The sequence below is a fragment of the Lepidochelys kempii genome, chromosome 28 (assembly GCF_965140285.1).
Source record: "Lepidochelys kempii isolate rLepKem1 chromosome 28, rLepKem1.hap1, whole genome shotgun sequence".
Taxonomy (NCBI): Eukaryota; Metazoa; Chordata; order Testudines; family Cheloniidae; genus Lepidochelys; species Lepidochelys kempii.
Window position 1 is genome coordinate 2,924,711 of NC_136407.1, and position 7,490 is coordinate 2,932,200.

Here is a 7,490-nt window from a genome sequence, read left to right on the forward strand (position 1 = left end):
GATTCTCCCATACAGGGGGCTTGAAATTTCATAGGGCTCCTCTATCGACAGTTTCCTCTGTGTTTCTCCATCAGACAGAGCTTACTTTGCACCCTCAGAGCCAGGACAATGATACCTGGCTCCCTGCAGGCTTGACTAGCTTGTATCAGCAGGTTTCCATTGTGTTTCTAGCTGGAGTGGGAGCCCTCACCCCCGGGTTACGGGGCAGCGCTGCATCCTTACTAATGCGGTTTGTTCGGTGGCACTCAGCAATGCCTCTAGCTAGGGAAGGGCCGGAAGCAAATGACTGCTTGGGTCTCCCGGGAAATGAAAAGTCTCTGCCCCTAAAAGGGACGTCGTGGTGGCCGTGATCTGCAGCAGCGAGCTCGCTCTGGGTATGTCTGCATTGCAGTTAGACACCGGCGGCTCGCCCACTGTGGTGCAGACATGGGCGGAGCGTGAACCCCCGTCTTTGGGGAGCCCGAGCCCTGCCCCTTCTGCCCAAGGCCCCACCCCTTCTGCCCCCGCCCAGGGCCCAAGGAGCCACGCCCACCCAGCCGCGCCCCTCGCCTTGAGTCCTAGACCGCTAGCCAGCTGAGCCCCAAGCTCCAGGCTATCAGCCTGAGCTGAGCCCCCACTGGCTTCAGGGGAGAGAGGGAGAGAGGGCGGGGCCTTGGGGCGGAGCGTGGGTGGGGCCGCAGCCTGGGTTTGGGAAGGCCTAACCTCCCCTGGCCTATTATACCAGGTGCCCCTGCAGCCCCTCAGCCCGAGTCAGCTGGCCCGTGGGTTTTTAACTTCAGTGTCGACATACCCTGAGCATTAAAAGGCTCACACCCTTGTGCGTCTGGCATTTTGTTGTGCCGTTTATCGATGGGGCTACTTTATCTCAACAAATAATCACCAGCCCAATGCCTAACATAGGCCTGGTAGGCTCCAGCCAAGGCGTAAACACAGAAAAGGGCGCTCAGTAACTCATCCCGGTCTCTAAAGTCCAGAGCCTCAAAGGCATTTAGGCCGACTGAATTCAAATCGTTAGGAGCCTAAATAACGGTCAGGATCTGGGCCCAAGTACCCACCTGGGGAACACAAATGTGACAATAGAGGGCTTTCAATGTAGGAGATTTAACAGGATCCCATGGTTGGAAGCTGAAGCTAGACAAAGCCAGACTGGAAAGAAGGAGCCAAGTTTTAACAGAGCGGTGATTAACCATTTGGGAAAACTCCCCCAGACCCGTGGGGGGGATTCTCCGACATCGTGTTCATGAGAAGGGCCAAATTCGACCAAAATCTTTATTCCTGACAGTGCTGACTAGTGTCTCCGCAATGTGAGGAAAGACAAAGGGGAACAGGGAACATCGGACGCTAAGGCTGAGGGTTCAGACGATGCCGGCAAACTGGGCCCGGTCTGAAGTGGTGATATCAACAAGGGGCTGAGAAATTCCACCCCTTCCCCCATTAGCCAGGACAATCATTAATAGAGAGCGTTGTCTAGTGCAAAGAGCACTTGATGATGACCTGTTCTGTCCATTCCCTCTGGGGCACCTGGCATTGGCCACTGTTGGTAGACAGGACACTGGGCTAGATGGACCTTTGGTCTGACCCAGTGTGGCCGTTCTTATGACTCAGAAGGGCTGGGTTTTTATTCCTGGCTTTGCTGGGTGACTTGAGCAAAAGTTTCCCCACAAGGCCTCACTTCCCCCACCTGTGAAATGGGGGTAAGGCTTTTTGCTTTGAGATCGACGGGGAAACCTTGGTGCGGTCAGAATCCCTGTTTGTTGGCGAGGTTCTGGAGGGGCCTATAGGAGGTGTGTCAACAGCCTGACTGGCTTGAAGATGAAGCTTGAAAAGTTTACGAGGGGCTGCTAGCATAGGGGTCACACCTTTGTCAGAGGTGGTAAAAAAACATGGACCCAAAAATCCACCTGTCTTGAAAACTTTTGATCGGGAGCCCTCCCCTCCTCAGTTTTAGTTTTTGAACCTATTTTATACATCTTTCTCTTTTTTTCCCCAGTTCGCCACTGGGAAAAGGAAGAACCCAACAAACAGCAAAGCAATCAAAGAAACACTGGGAAATGATCACTTGCCATTTTTCAAAAGCAATTTTATTTTAATGTTTTTGGCCAACCCCCCGCCCTAAAAAAATTTTCCCCTGAAAATTTTTACTCCTAAAAAAAGACTGTTTTTTATTTTAAAAAAAAGTTTTATAACAAACAAGCATAAAATTCTCCCGGCGCTAGTATTTTGGGGACAGCCACTCTGAAAGGCAGGAAAAGAGAGAGTGAAAAGCAAGATAACGGCAGATGCAAATGAAAATAAAGCCAGGTCAAGGAAAGGAGGAGTAAGGGAGACAGGAAACAAGGCCTCCCCGAGTTTTGTACGGATACTATTGGAAGCCAAATCTTCCACCTTGGGTTTGCAGCCAGAAATGTATTTCTCTAAGGGATTGGAATAGAGACAGGGGGAAATGGGGCAAGTTGCAGGGTGCTGGAGTAGGGAGAAGGGGAGGATGGGGCGGGGAAAAGGATGAGGGGCGTAAAGTTCTCATACACCCAGCAAAGTCCAAACTGCAGCCGGTGAGAGGGAACTGGGGGGTCAATAGACAGATTTGCCTTGTCAGAGCAAGCCCCATGCATTTGAACGTGCCGTCTGGGTCAGGAGGCTGGTTGGCCTAGTGAAAACAGCTCTGGTTGAGACACAGAATACCTGGATTTTGGTCCCCAGCCCTGGTCTGCTGCATAATGTCGCACAAGTTTGAAACAGCTGGATATTGTGCTGGTGGTTAGTAAAGCCAGGGTGCCTCGGTTTCCAGACACGATAAAGCAATTAGTGCCGAGTGTCGCAGCTGTGTTGGATGTGACTCAGTTCCAATCCAATGGGCCATGCTGGGCCCCAAACCTGCATCTCCGTGAAGCTGATTTTACTGGGGGTGTTCACAATATGGGCTCTTATCCGGAAAGCACCAGCTAAGTGCGAAGGCCAAGGCCTTACTGGAGTCAATGGGGACAGATCCCAGCTGGTGACAATGGGCGTCTCTCCATTGGAGTTAGTGGGGCCAGAACCCCAGCCAGTGTAAACTAGCCACAGCTCCATTAGGGTAAAAGAAGCCAGCTCCTATAAAAGCCCCACCGATTTATCCCAGCCCAGTGCCTGCCCCAAGGTCCCAAGCTGCCGCTAAGAGGCCTGGCTCTCCAGGTAGGTGCACAGTGCGTCCCTGACCTGGGCAGCTGCCCCGCCAACCTCCCCCTCAGCCTCCGGCGTCTTCTCGGGCTGCTCGAAGCTGGCACCCAGCCGGCGGGCTTCGGCACCCCAGGCCTCGTCGAAGACCTCATCCTTGCGCTCACAGATGTTGTGGAGGATGCAGCAGGCCGAGATGAGGCGGGGCAAGTTGTCCACTGCACAGTCGTTCCGCGTGGTCAAGCAGCGCCAGCGCCCCTTCAGCCTGGCCACGGCCTGTTCCACTGGCTGGCGGCACCGGCTCAGGGCTTCGTTGAACCGTTCCTGGGCCCCTCCCGGCTCCCCGGGGTAGGGTGTCATGAGCCAGGGCAGGAGAGGGTAGGCCACATCTCCCAGGACCACCATGGGCACCGACACCCCATCAAGGTCCAACGTCTCTGGGGGGAAGAGTGCCCCCTCCTGGCCTTTCTTGAAGAGGGTGGATTTCCGCAGGATCCGGGCCTCATGGGCTTTGCCCGGCCAGCCAGTGCTGATGTTGGTGAAGTGGCCCCGGTGGTCCACCAGGACCTGCAGCGCCATGGAGTAGTAGCCTTTGCCGTTGATGTACTCGGAGGCCTGGTGCGGTGGGCACTGGATGGGCATGTGAGTAAGGCCGAGGGCCCCGGCGCAGTTGGGGAAGCCCATCTCCCGGAAGCCGGTGGCGATCTCCCGGGCGTCACCCACCTCGATGGCCCGGCGCAGCAGCACCCGCTGGATGGCCCGGCACACCTCCAGCACCACAGCGCCGGCCGTGGAGCGCCCCACCCCGAACTGGTTGCCCACCGAGCGGTAGCAGTCGGAGGTGGCCAGCTTCCACAGGGTGATGGCCACCCGCTTCTCCACGCTGAGCGGGATCCGCATGCGGGTACGCTGGCGCTGGAGGGCGGGCGCCAGCTCAGCACACAGCCCCACGAAGGTGGCCTTGCGCATCCGGAAGTTCTGCAGCCATTGCTGGTCGGCCCAGGTCTCCAGCACGGTCCGGTCCCACCACTCGGTGCTGCGGGGCCGGACCCACGGGCGACGCCCGGCCGGGCGCTGGCGGGGCCTGGGCACCGGAACATTGGCCCGGCCCTCCGCGGGCGACTCGTTCCCCGACTCTTCCTCCTCCTCCTCGTCTTCCTCCTCCGCCTCCTTCAGCCGTCTCTCCAGCGCCTGCAGGAAGGCCCAGCCCCTGCGGGCCGAGGCCGCTGCGGAGGCCTCGCTGCGGGCGCGCAGGTACCCCATCATGAGGGTGCCTGTCTGCACCAGGGAGAGGATCACCGCACCCCTTCGGGAGGCCTCCATGCCGGGGAGGAAGGAGGCCGGCCTGCAAGTGCCAGGGGGCGGCTTGGGCCCGGTTCGGCTCCCCTCCTGCCTTCCTAGGCCCGGAGCTGGAGATCTCCCACAATCCTGAGCTCCGAAGCTGCCCCACAATGCAGCAGGTTTGGGAGCCGTGCCAGCAGGCAGGGCTGAGCCATGCTCCTCACGCGCCGTCGGATGGAGCGACACGGCCCCAGTGTGGACACTTGGCAGAACTGCACCGGGACCGGCCTGATTATTAGGGGCTTGGTCTTATGTGTTCACTGAAGGATCCTCGATCCGGTGGACACGGATCTACTGAGATCTGACGGCCAGAAGTTGGAAAGAGACCAGTTCAGACTGGAAAGAAAGGGACAAATTTTTCCCAGCGAGGGGAAGGTGCTGTTGGAACGGCAGATCGAGGCCTGTGAGCGGCTCTCCAACCCCGGCAATTTTTCAATCCGGAGAGGATGTTATTTTTTTTTTTCTCACAAAGATCTGCTCTGGTCCTAACAGGAATTAATTCAGGGAAGCCCTGTGTTATACAAGAGGTCAGACTGTCTGAGCCCAGCAATCCAGTCTCCTGAATCCCGAAATCATGGCACTTGGTTTCAAAATGGTTATTTCCGCCTTTTGCTTCGAATTAACCTTCTTAATCTTATTTGATTGCCAACTTTATGCAGTTTTCGCTTCCCTTCCTCCCTCTCGTATACTGAATAATTATTTTAAATAGGGCATCAGAGAATTATTTGCTATAATTGTCCTCCATCCACAGGACTGGACAAGCCTAGGGAAGGAGAAATTCATCAGCAGTGAGTTTCCTCCGGTGTTTTTCTAACGGATTGCAGCATTTTTATCCACGTCCCTTTCCGTGTTCATGGTCACGCAGAGAAATTCTTACCCGTGGATTGGTTCTGCTTCCAGATACGGTCTGTTCGGTAGGGATGGGGAAAGAGCATTTATTCACGGCTCTGCTCTTACCTAGGGAGGTGGTGGAATCTCCATCCTTAGAGGTTTTTAAGGCCTGACTGGGATGATTTAGTTGGGGTTGGTCCTGCTTTGAGCAGGGGGTTGGACTAGACACCTCCTGAGGTCCCTTCCGACCCTGATCTTCTATGATTCTATGCTATAATCATCAGCAGGCCAGACTTTCGCTCCTGCAACCTAAGTGCAAGTCCCAGTGAGTACACTGGATTTTTCCCCCGGCCTGATCTGCTTTGGCTCAAACAGAAGTTATGGGTTTCATGCGGGGATGGTGGTCCAAGAGTGGGTTATGCAGGAAGCCAGCCTAGATTACCGGAGTGGTTTCATCTGGCCTGAATACCTATGAACCTAGTAAATAACAGAGACGAAGAAGTAACGCATCGGGCTTTGATTTTTTTGCCTTTGCCCCCACGGCGGTCGCAGAGGTGAAGGTATCTAGGGTTGGTGAAGGGGTAAAACTGATCATGCATGAAAATGCAGCCGTGAGACTTTTTTGGGGCCAAAAACATTTGTTTTGGGGGTGTGTGAAAAAGTGCAGTTTTGTCCCGCTGAAATGTTTCATGAATTTGGGTTGATGAGGCCTAGTTGTTCGTTTTGGGCAGGGGAAATGGGGAGGGGAACCCCCCCAGGAGAAACCCCCCCCAGGAGAACCCCCCCACCATGTTTTATTTCAGCACTGAAACAAAGTATTTCAGTATTTTCCTTTCACAACATTTCTCTGATTTCATTTAACGTTTTTTGCAAAACCTCAAAGGATCAGGTGGAAATGGAGCAGCCAGACAATGCGAGTTTGTCAAAGCAAAGCATTCTCTTTGAGCCAGAAATGAGCTTTTCCCCCTCCCTGGCTTTTTGATTCACCAAAAATGTTCATTTTCGGTCTCGACATGACACCTGTTCTTTTTTTAATTGCCAATGAACGGAAGAAGTCTCTGTCGATCCTGCTCTTCTCACAAGTTCTTCCGGGCGGGGACTACTTTTTCGTTCTGGATTTGTCCCACGCGGGCCAGCCCAAGACTGGACAACTAGACATTGCTCAAATAAAAGCAAACATTAGTAACTAGCAGAGATTAAACCCACTCTTCTAAACCTTTATCCAGGGCTAAATTTAAGCAGCTGCATAGTCCACCTGTTAGAGCCTTTGTTAAGCCCCCGGTGGTATAGGGGTCAAGTCCCTGGTGTGGCATGAATTATTGGTGTGTGTTTTTCTAAATTTCTTTCAGAGACATACAGACTTTAAGGCCAGACGGGACCCCCATGATTATCTAGTCCAGTGCTTCTCAACCAGGGCTACTTGTACCCCTAGGGGTGCATAGAGGTTTCCCGGGGTTACATCAACTCATCTCAATATTTGCCTAGTTTCACAAGACTGGACACTGAAATGTAAGTCCAATATTTATGTCCCAATTGGTTTATTTTATAATTATACCGTAACAACGAGAAAGTCAGCCATTTCTCAGTCAGAACGGGCTGTGACGCTTTTGTATGTTTAGGGTCAGGGTCAGGGTGCCCTATGCATGCCCCATGCTGCAGAGGAAGGTGACCCCCCCCCTCACCCCACAGGGTCTCTGCCAGTCTGAGCCGAGGGGAAACTCCTTCCCGATCCCAAACATTACGACCAGTTGGCGGCAGGCCAACGATTTTTCAGATTCACCCCGGGCTTTGGACAATGTCAGCTGAAGCACCTCTAGGCATGTCCCACCTCCGAGGGTCGATCAGGCCCACGACCCAGGCCAACCCGCCCTGAGCTCTCTGCATAGGCAGTATGAGTGATCGTTGTAATTTGGGGTGAGTTTCTGATCAGTGTGAGCAAGGAGAATTTTGGAGAGATTAAAATATTTCTCGCCCAGATTGAGTCTGTAATGTCCCTTGATTTACCAAGCCATTAGCTCAGGCTTTCTGCAAACTCAGACAACGTTGCTATGTCAATAGCACTTGGGACAGTCCCCCCACCCTCACAGTGATGGGTTCAGGCTCTCTGCAGACTCAAGAAGTGTCAATTACACTTCGGGCAGCTCCCCTCCTCACAGCGATGGGTT